Source organism: Ursus maritimus, unplaced genomic scaffold, assembly GCF_017311325.1.
Source record: "Ursus maritimus isolate PB19 unplaced genomic scaffold, ASM1731132v1 scaffold_15, whole genome shotgun sequence".
Taxonomy (NCBI): domain Eukaryota; kingdom Metazoa; phylum Chordata; class Mammalia; order Carnivora; family Ursidae; genus Ursus; species Ursus maritimus.
In genome coordinates this window covers 2,866,370-2,883,136 of record NW_024423897.1, presented here as the reverse complement: position 1 = coordinate 2,883,136, position 16,767 = coordinate 2,866,370, and the positions used below count along the sequence as shown (strand labels likewise).

At 48.6% G+C, this 16,767-nt stretch overlaps 1 long non-coding RNA gene across 1 annotated transcript; it reads right to left on the bottom strand.

The window, feature by feature from the left end:
- Positions 1 to 4,853: 4,853 nt before the first annotated feature.
- LOC103664472 lies at positions 4,854 to 13,439 on the bottom strand. Its single transcript, XR_569029.1, has 6 exons — positions 13,217 to 13,439; positions 12,999 to 13,107; positions 7,691 to 7,809; positions 5,956 to 6,144; positions 5,515 to 5,742; positions 4,854 to 5,350 (listed from the first exon to the last, which is right to left on the bottom strand). It is a non-coding gene; the product is annotated as an uncharacterized LOC103664472 (long non-coding RNA).
- Between the last annotated feature and the right edge of the window lie 3,328 nt (positions 13,440 to 16,767).

The window sequence follows — 16,767 nt, the reverse complement described above, 5'->3', positions numbered from 1 at the left end:
CCACCTCCCTCTCTGCCCTGACCTTGCTCTGTTTTTCTGCATAGCATCTACCACTGTTTGCCATGCTCTGTATGTCACTTATTAATCTTGTTCGTTGTTAATGCTCCCCCTGAAATGTCAGCAGTATAAAGGCAGGGATGCTGCCCGACTCTTGCACTGCTGTCTTCCCAGAGCCCATCTCAAGCGTACGTAGGTCTGTAGTAAATATGTGGCCCGTGAATGAATAAATGGGTTCAGTGCCCTCCTCTGTAAACAGGGGGGAATCTGCAGGGGCTCTTGAGCTGTAAGTCTATGAACGGTTGAGATTCGCTGTGCTGGGTCTTTCTTAGAGGAAGGTCATCACTGTCTTAATCAGCTCAGAGCCAACTGCTTCGGGGGAGCTTCCTGGGTAATCCCATGGCCCCAGACCAAACTGGAGAATAAGACTTACTGGGTCTTTTCCCCATTTCTGCCTTGACTGACTCAAGTCCCTGTCTCATAGCCAGCCCCTCCAGCTGGTGCCTTTACTAACAGGGTGCTGTTTGCTCATGGTACCAGGGTGGACTCCTGGATCCTGTGGAAAAGGGCAGTAGAAATGCGCAGGCTCATCCCCAGGAGGCTGGCTTTGCTGGTCGCCTGCAGCAGAATAAACAGCGAATTCTTTGCAAGCAGAGCACACACCTCCCTGCCCCTTCCCCATTTAGGCTGCGATTCTTCCTTCCTGTGTGCCATGGCAAGGCTGTCCCGGCCACGGCAGCTGGCAGCGTTTCCCCGATTCCCTGGCTTTCTCTCTCCGTTGCCACGGAAATGGGCCCCGGGCACTTCAGAAAGACATATTCCAGTGGCGCTCACTCACACGTCCAATTGCCCCCGCGGAGGGCTGAGTATACACACTCACACACACGCATGCACACGCACACATACACTGACCTCCGTGCAATCGCTCAACGGCCCCGTGACACCACGGGCATGAGAATGACTGTCACATGGCAGGTACTTAAGCCTCACGTGGGCTGCTGGTGTGGCTCACGCGCCAAGATGAAGGGGATATAACCTCGATTCACAAATGCGATAATCTTTGCAAGAATCTCTCGCCCTCACCCCCTGGCCTTCAGCTAAGAGGCACAACCAGGGGAGGGGCCTTTTGCTGTAAAGCAAATCACATCATTGTTCTAGGGCTCCTCAGTGGGGAGAAGGCAGACCAACACCTCGCTCCACTTAAGGGCGGCCGTGATCACTTTCCCCTCGCAGTGCGCCTGCTGCTCCCGACATACAGCGGTAAGAAGGGGGTGTCATGCTTCCCGGGCTGCTGAGCCACTAGGGACTCGGGGTTTTTTTGCTTCCCTTGACTTACCAGAGGGGCCTTCAAAGTGCAGCAAGGAGTCTTGTGTACTGGAGCAAGTGGAGCCACGGGAGACACGGATGGTTTGGCATTTACAGATGAGATCTGTACACGCACGCACAGCCCGCGTCCGTGCTTCACGCCAATGTGCACACAATGCGTGTGTCTCCAGCGATCATATCCACATACCACACACATGTACAGGTGTATGTGTCCATGTGTCCATCTATGCGTGTATATGCCTAAATGCATATCCCAGCCCCCCCCCCCACTCCGCAGGCACGAATGGACCCATACACGCGTACCTTCTTCCCTGATACTTACCAAGCACACACCCGCATGTGTAGCACGTTTGCCTAACAACAGAGCAAAATGGGACCCTTTCTGCGATAATTTGACAGAGATCCCAAGACACTGAAACAACAGGTGACACATTCCCCAGCCACTGCGAGGTGAGGAGCCATTCCACCTATGCAGGTCTTACGAAGGTGATGGGGGCGAACCTAGCTTTTCAACCCTGAGCCCTTTACACTTGAGGGTGTAAGGGTGTTGAGGTTGAAGAGATTTGGGGGAAAGGCACTTCTAGGAAAAATTGCTGGAATGCTCTGGCATTTTCTCTTGGCCTCCCCTCCAGACGGGAGATGGATGTGCTTTCTTGTCATCGCAAGCCTGTGGGTTATGCAGCTGTAAGAAGGACCAGAGGAGAGCTTGGCCTGTCCCTGGAGTTTGAGGGAACACATGGGGCTGCCGTTGGCCCTTCATCTGAGTGGCCTACAGGCAAGAGGAGGCTGGACTGAGAGGAGAGGAGAGGAAGGAGAGGAAGCTGGGAATGGCCCACACTCCAGTGTCTGCCAAGGCGGAGAATACATGGGTATTTTTTGTGGATATGTGGACCACGCAGGACAGCTTTACCCAAAAAGGCCGCCCAGGTGCCATGACCCGAATGATGAGTCTCCAGTGGGTGAGGGGGGCTGGTACACCAGTCAGCAAGGAGAGTCCCTGCCTCACAGAAATTGCAGTTGGGAGACACCCCAGGGACAAGAACCTACAGAGTACCCAGGAGAGAAAGTCAGGTGTAAACCTCGGCCAAAGCCAGAGGAAACCACAGCCAAGGTCCGTGGGTGCCAGGGAGATCAGCTCTCCCCCGCCCCACCCTCCATTTCACCTGAAGGAGCAAGAGGAAACCTAGGCAGTGGCCTCCCCGTCCCTCAGGAGGCCCTGATTGGGTGAGGAGACATGCCATCACTTTAAATAAAATTTGGAGTTTCTTCAATTACCCAGACTGGAAATTTTAATTATGGAAATGAGAGTATTCTTGGGACTCTAAGTGTCTGGGGAGGATCTGTTATTATGTAAGATGAGTGACCAAAGAAATTATGGCTGAGTTTCCACCCCTCAAAGCTTTCAACCAAAGTGGCAGGGAGAAAGGAGTCGAGCCAGTTTACAAGGGCAGGCATAAGAAAAACTGAGGTTCCTTGGCCGATGTCTGGAACCTGAGGGATTGTGCTTTTCTACCGGGATTATGCTTGCTACAGAGTCAGCCTGATGAGAAGATCCAGGGCTAAGCCTTCTGTCCCAACCCACACTCCCATTAACCAGCATCCCCTGCCTCTTTGTGACTCTGGGCAATACACTCATTTGATTTCTCCACCTAAACCACACACACACACACACACACACACACACACACACACACACACCACTAATGCTATGCATTTGCTGCAAATCGACCATAGCCAAACTAGGAAAGAGGTTTTCAGAAACCACTACAAAAATACATATTCTTTTTCCTTTTAGACTTATGGATAACATGCGAAAAAAATTTTGTGGTTGGGACCCCAGATGATAATGTCTTATTTTTCAACATTTTTTATCTTTGGCCAAAAAAAGTTGCAGTGTGACCTTAGACCGTATGTTGGATTGAACCACGGAAATTGCAATGACCTACAAAACTATTCCATAGGTTTTGACCTAATACCATATCTTTTTGAGATTCTGTATATAAAATGAGGGTAACAACTCATACTCCGCAGGACCGTTGTGGAGATTAAATGAAGGACAAATACCAGGACCTAACCTGGTAGCCAAATCCACCGGTTTCCAGATGTATCTTGGCCACAGATGAACAGGAATACGGTACCCTGCTGCCTAGAACTCGTTGCTTGGTTTCCGGTGTGCTATCCTCCCTAGACTCTGGGGAGGCCACAGCCTTTTGAGCCCCATAATCCCAGTCTCATTTTTCACAAGGGTTCTTTCTTATTCTTTGAGCTTTCATTTTTATAGCCTCAATCTTTGCGATGTAACTCCTCTCTTCCTGAGAAAATCATTGCTATTGTTTTCCTTGTTGTTCCTTGGCAGTATTCCATGGCAGACAATGCTTCTATATCGTCTCTGTCACTCTTGGGTCCCCTCTTTTCTATTTGGCTTGTTCCAGAGGCTTTGTTTGGTTGTCTGTAGCTTTGGCTGGTGTTCATATCTAATAGCTGGAAAGCTGTTTGGGAGCTCGTCAGTGAGGCTTGTTATTGGTGAGTTTCACTATTAAGTAAAGAAATAGTGAAGTGGTTTTGTTCTTAGGCTCATTGGCTTCCCTAGAATGGAGTCCTTCAATCTCCTGCCTGGGGATTATTACCCTGGCACCCAGTACAGATCTCTGCATTCAGTATGGAGACTTTGATTTGCTATCCTTGGAAAATAAAGTCTTTTGCCCTATTCTTAGCTGTGATAGTGTCTCTCCAGCTCCACTTCAAAAAACCATCGAGGCTTTGTTGTGTTAGAGGAGAGACATTTGTCTGGATTTAGCAGTTGATGGAGGGAGTGGTGGTGTGACGGTGGTATTGGTGATGACGGTGACGGTGGTGGTGATGAGGGGAGATAATGCTGCTGGTGGTGCTGGTGGTAGTGACGGTTCTTGCTGTCTCCTGCTTTTTCAACCATCCCTACTATTTTCAGCTCTACTCCTCATTCAACCTCTGAGCTACCCAGTGTCTCCAATTCCTGAGACGTTCTGGGGGCCTCCGGCTTTTCTCTTGTAGGGTTAGGTTATAGCTTTCTCTAGTTGGCAAAGCCGGTGACTATTCACCCATCTGCTTTCATAAAATTAATTGACGTATCTAAGCTTCTATTCTTTTTGTTTTTGTAAATTTATATTTTGTATACGCCTTTGTCATGTTAGTGGTGTTTGAGAAAGAAGCAGATATAAGTGGATGGATTTGATCTCCATTGCCCTTTAAAAACCTAGATTTTGCTTTTTTTCATCTTATTTTCTGCTTTTTCCCCATTTTTTTTTATTTTCCACATGAAGAATTGAAAGCACATGGAACACTCCAAAATAGCTAAGAGCTATGAGCTTATCTCTATCCTATATAAGCTCAGACACCAGGGGCCCAGATTTCTCAGGGAATAAAAGGGACCTGAATCACTTCAATTTTTTTTTTTTTGTATTTCTGAGTACATTTTTAAAAATGAAGACATGCTGGAACAAAAGTTAAGAAAATGGAGATATTTTTTAAACAATTGCATTTATCAAATTCATGGTTTCCACACTGAAAAAAAATGACAAAGCAATATAATTATGCCATTCACAAGATAATTACGGGATTTATTAAAAATATTAATTCATAACACAGAGGCAGAGTGGTACAGTAAGGAGATGTAAGCTTAAAGCAGTGTGATGACTATCTTCCTTGCATCCTACCTCTACTCGGGGAGAGATAACATCGGCCTACCGGGTCTGAGGACCCCCGTGGATATGGTGGCCACGCTATGCTTCTACCTTCCCTGTGCCCCTGCTTCCACCCAGAACACACCCCCCATGAGGAGATGCACCCCGGAACAGCAACGGTGCAGCTTCCACGGAAGGCAGCGAGCAGAGAGGCAGGGGTTGTCCCCATACAACGGGCCAGGTGGGCCAGGCATGGGCAGCAAGGCCACATCGCAGCAGACACTTTGCTCCGGGCGTTGAGCACAAGCCTGGGACTTGCCCACGATGGTCCCTCTGGAACTGAACGCTCCTTGGGCCTTCGTAGGTAACTAGAAAAGGAGGTAAGTGATCAGCATGGCTTGTCTCCCTTTAAGATATTCAGGCTACCAGGACTCAGCTCTAGAAGGACTTGGAACCTAGGTGAAGTCTTCTCTTCTCAGCCCTCCCTAGCAGTTAAAGAAATTGTATACAGAACAAGAGAAAAATTACCCACCATCTTACTCTTCACCAGCCAAGCAGATCGTCCATTTCCATTTCTCCGTGTTTTCTTCCTATTTATCTACCAGTCATAGGTCGATGCATACCCACGCATGCGCACGTATCTTGAAATAGACAACACTGGTCTGAAAGTCCGGCAGAGCTGGATTCAAAGGCTGTCTCCTCTTCTTTACCAAATGCATGGCCTTGGGTGTGTGACCACTGCCCTGGGATCATTCCTCATCTGTACGAATGGGATAACAATAGGACCAACATCAAAAGATTATCAGTATAAAATCATGTGAAATACTACAGGCCAGTCACAATGCATGCCACACAGTTGGTGCTCAATAAACAGAAGCCAACATTATTGCCATCGATTCTTTAATTCTACAAACATTTATTAAGCATTTACTAAGTGCCAGGCAGCAGGGAGAGAGAAAACAGAGACCCTGACCTCCAAAAATGTATCCCCCAGAGCTAGACACGAACACGCAGACGGACAGGGAGCGTCTCTGTGCCAGCACGCGTGCTAGCGACGAGGAGGCCTGAACGGAGCCGGACCGCGGGACCAGGACACGGGAAGGAGATACCAGGCTGGTCAGGATTTGGTTAACGCAGACTTGGCGGGGAGGCCTGGGAGAACCTGCAAAGAGACGGGCCGGGGTTCTGTCTTTTTATACCGAACACCAAATCACGAGCACTTGAAACGTTTCGACAAAATCTTCCCGTCCTTTGTAATGACTGCATAGTATTACACTGCTACGGGGGGTGCCGTACTTGCCCTCACCTCTCCCGTCACTTGGGTTTAAGGTCACCAGTTTGGAGCTATTAGTGACATCACCACAATGAACATGACTGTGACAGTTTTTCCTTTCAGGAATTACTCCCGTAGGATAAATTCTAGGTCAGAGGGGATGGACGGGTTTTAATAGCTCGCGCAACTCCCCGCAAAGCTGTTGTCAGAAGGTTCACATACTGGATATCAGCATAATTGTATGTGTTTTGTCAGAATAGACAAAATTGGGATTCAGTGTTGTTTCAAGTTTCATTTCTTTGCTGAGTTGTAGAGTGGAGGCAATTGAATTAGGATGAGTACTTCAGGCAGGTATAAGGGAAGGGGAGTGCGGGAAATTGTGGCTGCGGGTTCGGGTTTGGGACTCGGATTTGGGACCCGGGATTTCTGGGATTTCTGGGATTTCTGCAAGCCCAGGCTTGGGGAGGTGCGGGAGGAGAAGAGGCTTCCTGCTGACGCAGTTGCATTTCTTAATTGCATTGTTTGTATCTCCCCTCTCTTCCGTGGCTGACTAAATGAATAATTAACATCATAATAATCACCACTGAATGTATGCAACAGGGAAAAAAGTGTCACTTCTAATCCTGACTGCCTTTTCAGGCAGGTGGTAACTATTAAAGGGGGATCCCTTATTCTTTGGAGCACTTTGAAAGGTTTGGAAAAGCAATCGAAACCAGGATAATCCGTGTGGATCTTCATTACTGATGGGCAAGGTGTTGGGGTTGCTGCTGTTGTCGCCTGCACCTGTCTATCCTGGTCTCCGGGAAGGGCAAGGGGAAGGCCACCCCATGATAGAGGAGAGAATTAGACTTTCATGAAGAGGTGAGGAAGGGGAGGCCAGTGCCCCCTGCTCCCTTGTGATTGTTCTGCCAGGAAGATGGATGGTGGTGGGAGCACGAGGCCAGAAGGACCATGTGCCCGGTTTCCCCAGATCAGAGAGGATCCCTAAAAGAGGGTATGGGGGAAACACCCAGGTAGGACGGAGGATCCTGAGAATATGGGCGGTGGGGGGGGAGAAGGGGTGCTTGTGGCAGACACGGTGAGCAGGTGATGCTGTAGGAGGGGGCACTGCACAAGGCTGCATCCGGTTGTGCAGGGACAGCTGTGCAGCCCGCGCAGGAATAAGTGGCCAGAAAAATGAGCCTGAGGCAGCAGGAGACATGCAAGTTTTCTGTGAGTTCCCGGGGCCCCAGCAAGGAATGCAGAGACACTGAGAAGGGCTAGTGTGGGTGGACTTTGAAATCAGAGGTGAGTGGCCAGGACCATGGACTTCAGCGATGGGTGGGCCCACAATGCCCCAAAGGCCAGTCGAAGTGATCGGCCACAGCAGGCAGCCACCCGCGGACCAGACCAAACCGCCAGGCAGCTCAGGCTGGTACAAGGGACCACCACTGACCGGGTGGCTTAAACAGCAAACGTTTGTTTCCCACATTTCTGGAGGCTGACACACCCAAGGTCAGGATGCCAGTGTCTGACAAGCGTTCTTCCCCTGCTTGGTTGTCTTCTCGGTGTGTCCTATGGTGGAGAGCAGAGAGAGAGAAAGAACAAGCTCTCTTCCTCTTCTTGTAAGGACACTGATCCCATCATGGGGCTCCACCCTCATGACCCAATCACTGTCCAGCCCCACCTGCTGCTACCAATCCCTTGGGAGTAAGGGTTTCCACCCATGAATTTGGGGGGGGGGGACACAAGCACTCGAGCCATAACAGAAGAGAAGAGCCAGCTTAAGAGCCAGCAAGATGTCAGAGGGTCATGTGCTTTGAAGGGATCTTCCTCCCTTTGACCTTCAAATGTCCCAGAATCTACTCAGCTAACTTAATTGCTTAAGTTGAAGTTTCGTGAAAACCAGTAATGAGGCTCAGTTTCCAGTCCAGATGGATGTGAAGTGGGCAGGAGGCTGGCGTGCAGCAGCGGGAGCCCCTGAGGGCCGGGAAGGCGCAGGCCCACAGAAATGTCCAAACTGAATGGAGACGGGCTGTAGTTTTCAAGCCTGTGACATTGGGTTGCTCCAGCCCCAATGCACAGGCTGTGCACAGAACAAGGGGCATCGGACTTCGGCTGCAAGAGCAAATGGGGCTGAAATCCCCAGACAAGCTGCCTTTTCCTAATATGCTTATGGTCCAGCCCTTCACAGGGTTGGGCGGGGTGGGGGAAACTGGAGTATCTGGCCTGTCGCCTCTGGCCTCAATGAGGTGCAACTATTTACCCCAGGATACCATATACATATGATCATTTCCTCTGTGCGCTGTGACTCGAAAATGTTTGGGAAGTCCTACCCTAAAGCTGCCATGTCCACTTCATAGAAACGTGTGTCTAGTATAAATTGAGATGTGCTGTAAGTGTAAAATACATCCCAGATTTCAAAACCTTAAAAATAAGAAACTCACTAATAAGTTGCTTTATATTGATTACATACTGCGATGTTAATATTTGGAATATATTGGGGCGCCTGGGTGGCTCAGTCAGTTAAGCGTCTGCCTTAGGCTCAGGTCATGATCCCAGAGTCTTAGGATCGAGCCCCATGTGGGGCTCCTTGCTCAGCGGGAAGTCTGCTTCTCCCTCTCCCTCTGCCCCACCCCTGCCCTTTCTCTGTCTATCGCTCCCTCTCTCTCTCTCTCAAATAAATAAATAAAATCTTTAAAAATATATTTTGAATATATTAAATGTGCTGCTGAAATTATGGGCATTACTTTCTTTTTACTTTGTCAATACGGCTACTAGAAAATTAAACTGACCTATGTGACTTCCATTATAGTAGCGACAGTGCTGCCCTGGGAAGAAAGTTAACATTCTGCACAAAGAGTTAATGGTTGTGTCTGTCTGCAAGGTGTGTGTGTGTGTGTGTGTTGGTGAGGTGTGTCTATGTGCATGTGTGTGAGGGTGAGCGTAGATGTGTATGTGTGTGTGCATACTGATGTGTGAGACAGTGTGTGTCTATGTGTGTATGAGAGTGAGTATATATGTGTTGTGTGTGTGTGTATCTGTGTGAGAGCAAGTGTATGTGTGTGTGAGAGTGAGTGTATAGGTGTGTATGTGTGTGTGTCTGTGTCTGAGAAAGCAAGTGCTTGTGCGTGCACACGTGTGTCTGTGGATGTGTGCGAGCGTATCTGTACGTGTGTGTGAGTGTGAGTGTGGCTGAGCCACTGAAGGGAGGCAGAGGAGGCCCGGGGGCAGGCGGTTCAGCAGCTGTGCGAGGCCGCCTGGCCCGATGAGATGGTTTGGCACGGCGCCGAAAAGCAGAGTGAAGGCGACACCGGGGCTCTCACGAGTCCCCAGAGCCCCGAGAAGCAGTGCAGTGGAACTGAAAGGGGAGACGGCCGACAGTGGCGTGGCCCACGCTCACACCACCAATTTTCAGGCACGGACTAGCCTCGTGGTTAAAGATGGGCTTTGGAGCCAGATGGCTCAGTTCAAATCCTGACTTCTCTGCTAACTACCCGTGTGACCTCGAGTAAGTTAGTTAACGTTGCTGGGTCTCAGTTTATTTATCTGTAAAGAGGGCTTTTATTTATCATTTGTAACTATGCCATTGGGTTATGAGGCATGAGTGTGTCCGTAGCTGTGAAGTGCTTCGAGCAGTGTCTCTTGGGTCCTGCTTGGCCTCACTTTGCCTGGAGAGTCTTATAATTAGATTAGCCTGAGTCTGGTGCCCAGCTCAGGTGACAGGCAGGCGGCTGGGTCTGTCACCCCAAGAAAGGGGAGAGGCAGGGAAGTGTGCCAGCAGCTGCCCCATCCACTCCACCCTCTTGGCTCTGTGACCTTGGGCAAGTGGCTCAATGAATCAGAAGCCCAACTTCCACATTGTAAAAGCTTCCTAGAGAAATTAGGAGGATGACAGAATCTCGGCCCCACCGAAGGTGACCAGTGAATAACTTAAGGCGACGCTGCCGTCACCGGCAGTGAAGAGCTGACTTTCAGTTTGGGCTAGACAATGACCCAAACTTGGGAGCTGTCCTTTCTGGGGATCAGATCACACCTCAGACTCTCAACTCAGTGTCAACAGAAAGGTCAGCTGGCACTTTTGGACTGAGACCTGCTGGGTGGGTCCTGGCCCGTGTCTGTTTAATAAACATCCCCTAGCCTCCTGGAAGGCTTCTTTCACTTGCTATGCAGTTTTGGTCCAACCTGTTCTCCTTTTGTAGCTGGGGTTTTGTAAGAGGCCAAATTCCAGGCTGGGGCAGGATAAACAAGATTGCATGGCTAATGATTGGTGAGTTGGCCTGGAATGCAATTTACCGCAGTTTGCAATGGAGGGGAGTTGGCCACCCCCCGGACAGTTTAGAGGGAGGTTGTTAAAACAGGAAGCAGGGTCCCCGCTCTGCAGGATGGCTGCTTGGCATTTTTCTCTACTCTTTTTTTTAAGGAATGGAGACACCTGCTACCAACTGGGAGTTCTCTGCCTCAAACTCATGTACAAAGAAGTAAACGCCTCTCGATCAAAGCCTTACATTTGTCGAACATTTTGTAGCTTACTCAATTCTACCACCACTCCAGTTTTGCAGGTGGGGAAATTGGAGCTCAGAGAGGGGAAGTAACTTGCACAAGGACACACAGCCAGGAAATAGCAGGGCCAGGATTCTAAAATTTTCCACAAACCAAATGAGGCAAAAATAGTGTTTGTGCTGAATCTTCTGGATCCAAAGCTAACGCTTCCCTCTGGCTAGGGCCACTTGAATGGAATGAAATCCGAGAGTGAGGGGAACTGGATGGTCTAATGTGGGTATCATTATGATGGGGAAAGCTTTTTCTTTTTTCCTAGCTCAGAATTTTAGAAATCTGTTTTCTTGACCTCACACTGTTCCTCTCTGCTCAAATGAAGCCCCTGTCTCTCCAACCCAGCTCTGGTGCCTCACCCATTTCTAAAGGGTTTGCACGGTACACAGGCCGAAGGGGAGAGATCCGGGTTCAGTTCCTGCTGCCTGACTCGGGCAAATCACTCCCTTTCTCTGGACCTCAGTTTTCTGATCTGAAAAAGGGGTATGTAGAGTCTAGATGAGCTCTGGAAGCCCACCCGTGCTTCTAAAGCTTCGTGGCCCCTTGCCTGCAGCTCTGCCACAGAAGAGCCACTGCCCAGGGCCACGTCTGGCCCTTCCCTGCTCATTGGTGCCCTGTCCTGCTGGGGACATGTGCAAGTCTCCCCGGGCCTCCAAGGATGGCCCCAGCTGCCCTCTCTGGTGAGCTCAGCACAGCATTCGTGAGAACTGATGGTGGAGATAAAGATAGACATGCTGAAATGAGGCACTCTCTCTCTCTCTCTGCCCCACGCAGCCTTCCTCCCTCAAGGCAGCTGCAGACTGGCCTGGGGGAGGACTGGTTGCCATTCCAGAAGGAGCAAAACTCAGGGTGGGCGGGTTCCATTAGCTCATTCTTCTAATTGTTCTGGCTGCTTATTGCTTCTCCTGATTTATTTCCAATTAGCACTAGGGAGCCCAGCTTGGGTTTGATTCTGCCAGTTTCCCGGAGCCAGTTCTCAGCTATTTCTGGCTTGGCCAGACCCAAAGCCTTCCTGCTTCCATGCTAGCTGCCACTCGGGGAGGGCCCTCTGGGCACTTACACCCCATTGCCGCCCTCACGACAGCCCTTGTGAAACTGGTCGCATTGTCACCATTTTACGAAAGTGGAAACTGAGGCTCAGTGAAGCAGAGGGACTTGCCCAGGTTCCCGCCGGCAGTAAGTGAACAGTGAAGGTGCATGCCGCCTTCCAGATGGCCAAACGCACGCGCGTATCAGCACGACAGAGGTTGCCATGCGCTTCTCTTATTGTGCCTAACGCACTGCCTTGCCCTTCCATTACTTGAACTATTTAGAAACAATCAATCCACAAATAAACCCCGGGCCTTGTCTTCCCATTGGAAAACCCAGATTCTGTGACATTCCAGCCCTTTCTGAGCTAGCCGGGAAATCTCCTGGTCCTATTAGGAATAAGCAAAGCCATTTGGGTTTTAATAACATGGTGAGAAAATGGTGTGACTTTAAAGTCTTTATTAGCCCTGGAATGCATTTTCCAAAGCAGGAATTAGCTGACACAGGCAGAGTGTCAGCTGGAAAAACAAGGTCTGGGTTAGGTGGCCCAGAAAAAAACCTGCCTCGGTGCCCAGAGCCTCCCATTGATTTCAATTGCTGGTTAGCACAGACCGGCAGAATAATTGTCCCATCGGTGAACGTGCCATTAGAAATGACCCTACACAGCTAATGGGGGTTTAATACTGGCTTGCTTGGTCCTTGGTATGGTTCCTGTTCTCATTCTTAGTAAGAAAATTACCTGTCTGTCATTCCCTTTAAACTCGCACAGTAATAATTAGCCAGGCCCCAAAGAGAAGCTGGTTACCTTTAACCTCGGCTGGATGAAGGCTCAGTGACCCATTAAAGTCTGTGAAGTCATTTCACTCTGGCTGGCTAGGGAGGTAATGTAGCAGATATTTGATAGAAAATGGTTATAGTAACTCCCATTCGTTCATCATTTCACAATCTTCAGAGCTCGGGGTAACCTTGGGGTCATGAGCAAGAATTCTCACCAAGGGGTCAGCAAACCATGGCCCACTGGCCAATCCGGCCCACCTCCGATTTTTGCAAATAAAGTGTTATTGGAATACCTCTGTGCCCATTCGTTTGCATTGTCTGTGGCTGCTTTTGCTTCAGAGATTGTATGGCCTCAAAGCCTAAAATATTCACTGTTTGACCCTTGACAGAAAGAGTTTGCTGACCTCTGCTCTAATTCACAAAAGCCAAGTTTGAATCCTGGATCGAGCATTCACCAGTTGTGTGATCTTGGGTACACTGCTTTATCTCCATTCTCTGCTTCAGTTTCTTCACCTGTTAATTAAAGGTAATAATAGTATCTGTGTGGCAGAGGCTAGCAGCCCTCACCGACTCCTTCAGTAGCACCCACCCCCTTAAACTTGGGCATGAGCGGGGGACTTACCTCGAGCCAGGAAGTGTAAGTGAAATTCCTGTGCATCACTTCCGGACAGAAACATTTAGAGCTGGGGTGGGCTTCCCTGCCACATTGACCAAGGTGACCACGTGGCCTGGGTTGCCAATGACAGGATGGGCAGCTGGTTTCTTGAATGATTAAAATGGTTAGAGAGCCTCCCCCATGCCAACTCCCAAAGGATGTTTGAGTGAGAAATAAATCTTTGATGAGATTTGAGCATTGTCACTTCAACAAAACCTAGCTTATGGTAACTGACCCACTTCACGGTTTTTTTGTTCACATTAGGTGAATTAGGCGTGTAAGTCCTTTAGAATAGTGGCTGGCATATAGTAACTACTCCATGTTAGCCGAAATTACTAATATCATGATGTCAATTGCTATTAATAAAAATGTATACTATTTTTCATAAATTACCTCATTTTCAAGCTCGCAATGACTATGAGGTGGTGACTGTTATCTTCATTTATCTGTTCAGTAAGCATCTAATGGGCACCTGTTTTATGGTAGGTAATACACTAGACTCTAGGGTCTAGAAATAAATCAGAGAAGCTTTTGGCTCATAGAGGGGAGATCTGTCTAACTCAGACTTTGGAGTGGAAGTGATATTATAGGAAGGCATCGCAGAGCTGAATCTTGGAAGGTAAGTGGGGTTTTACCAGATGGGGAAGGGAAGGAAAGGCATGCCAGGCAGAGGGAACCAGCATATGCAATGACATAGAAGCTGAAATTATATGCTCTTTTGGGGGAACATTGAGTGGATTTGGTGTGTGAGACAAAATTTTGATTAGGAATATAGCAGACAATGTTGCCTGGCCACTCAACAGACATTTGCAATCCACTTCCGCCTCACGAACTATACCACATAGAGAAAAGCAAGATATATGCTTTATCAGAATTCACCTTGCTAGAGATGACCGTGTGACACCGTCTCATCCAAAAAGATGTCAAGAGAAGATTCCTGGGGGAGCTTCAGATTAAAGCAAAGAAGCCAATTGAAGAGATCTCCTCACTGTTATGCATGAGTGTCATGTCTGGAGCTGTGGCAGCCATCTTGTGACAAAAGGAAAGACAGGAGAACTGGAGAGAGATGGACCCAATATCTGGACCTTGAAGTGCTGCTAAAGCAACCCCGGAAGCGCATACCCCCAGACATCCCGACAAGTAAACAATATATGTCTTTGTGATTTAAGGGACTGCTCATCTGTTATTTGAAGTCCAAAGGGAATTGTGGGAAATAAGGCTGGAGAAGTTAGCAGGGCCTAGATTAGGCGGGATCCCTAAAGACAATTGGGGCACATGAAGGACTTTGCATAGGGAAAAGAAATTCAGGTTTACAGAAGGTAAGTCACTACTTAGGATCCAGCTGCTAATAGGTGTCAGAGCTGGGATTTGCACAAAGATCTGCCAAGCCATAGACCAAGCCTCTTCCCCCTGCTGTGTAGGGCATTTTCCTCTCCAACTTGCTCATGGCTTGTTTTGGCCCATGGGTTATTTCTAACTGCATGCTGGATGAATTGAGATTTTGCCAAAGCTTCTTCCTAATTTGAAACTAGATCTGTGAATTTCGTAAATAAGGAGACTTGAGGAGGTGGGGGAAGAAATTGCAGAAAGTGAGAAGGTGAAGCAACTTAGGGCCAAATTGGCTTGGGGGAGAGACTCACAAAGACAGGACACGGGGGAACTGGAAACAGGAAGAATGGTGCCAAACCTTCCACCATCTTGGTTTCATTGGCTGAGAAGTAAGTTACAGCCACAGCATTCTCTCCTGACTCTCCATGGTTTGCATCTCTCCGACACACATTGCTCTGACAGGCATCTAGGAGACCCTGAGCTCCTCAGGGCCAGGACAGTGCCTGACGCATCTTTGTCTCTCAGAGCTTGGCTTCGTGTGTGACCCAGAGTAGGCATTTACCAGAATCTGCCCCATGTAAATACAACTTAAGATAAGGTGAAATTAGGGGTATCCTCATCTCTAGAGTGGCTACCTCTTCAAAAGATTTTTCTCCCCCAGTTTTCTTGAGCCAGGTGGACCCAACTCACATACCAGATCCCTCCCCCTGCCCCCCCCCAAATCCAGCACCAAAACCCAGCTGATAATCTAGTTTAAGAGTTAAGAAGGCCAGTTACAAGATGCAAATGGCCTGTTTCTGCCACTTATAAGCGTGACTGTGGGCAAATAATTTACTACCTCTAGGTCTCAGTTCTCTCATCTGTATTAAGAAAGGATTGATTTTATATACTTGTGAGGATGGAGTGAATTAATACTAGGAAATGCTGACATGTGCTAAGCACTTGATACATGACGTTATTATCGTTGTATTATGATTTTATCAGTTGTTACTGGTAGCATCATGCTTCAAGGCAGCCCTCAGGACCCTGACCCTTACTTAGACTCCGCTCCAGTTTATGGTACACAAATCGAGTCTTGGCCAGGGTACTCCTAGCTTCTGGCACACATCCTGCCATTACCTGCTCTGGATTTGGAATCAATGTTCTTGCCTCAGGGCTTGGAGACCAGCATTCCCCTCTGGATCCTGGTTTATCCAGTCCCTCAGGCCCAGTGTCCCCTGTTGCCCCAGGTAGGACCTGCCCTGACCCCATTCCCTGCACACACACACCGCCCCCCGCGCCACCCACCCCAGGCTCGCCCCTTCCACTTGCTCTGCACTCTCACGGGTGGGGGAGGGGAAGTGTGCCCCGGTGGCCCTGCCACGCTCAGCCTTGTCTGTGTATTCCCACCTTCACGCTTCAGTCGCTGTGGCCCCTGACTCATCAGTTAGTTAACAAGCTCCAGAACCATTCCTCTTCCCTGTGGCAACTCAACAAACAGCCCATCTCGCCTGTGAGAGTGCGGGCTCCGTGGGGATAGTTCTGTGGGAGAACTCTGCTTGTCTGGTTTTCTATGCGTCTGTCCTCCCGTTCTCACTGCTCCGAGCATCTCAAGGGCACGGGCTCTGTGTCTTCTTTCTTTCGCAGTTTGTATGTACGGAGAATTTTGCTTTTCACAGAGGGGAGTCGTGGGCCATCTGGCTGGCTGATCAGGAAGGTTATCTGTTTTAACAATAATAATAATGGCTCACATTTACTGAGCACTTATTATAAGCCAGGCAGTCTAAAAAGCACTTTATGTGAATTAACTTGGAGAATGTTTGTAATAACCTTGGGAGGGCAGATGGGTTTTTATTTAATCACTATTTTCCAGATAAACACACTGCAGCTCAGAGAATTACTTGCCCACATCAGGCAACCAGTAAGTGACAAAGGTAGGATCTGACACCAGCCTGCCTTCCTGAGTCCAAATCTGTGTCCTAAATCCGTGCTTCTCAAACTTTTTGGGACATACAGATCACTTGCAGACCTCGTTAAAATGCAGATCTGGGTTAGGACTTCAGATTCAGTATTTCTAAGAAGCTCTCATGTGATGATATGGCTGATAGGAGCACAGACTTTAAGTACCGAAGATCTAGAAAATTATATTTCTTCCTGCTATAGGATATTCACTTAACTTTTTTCTGGAAGGAATTTCCTGAAATAAGTCA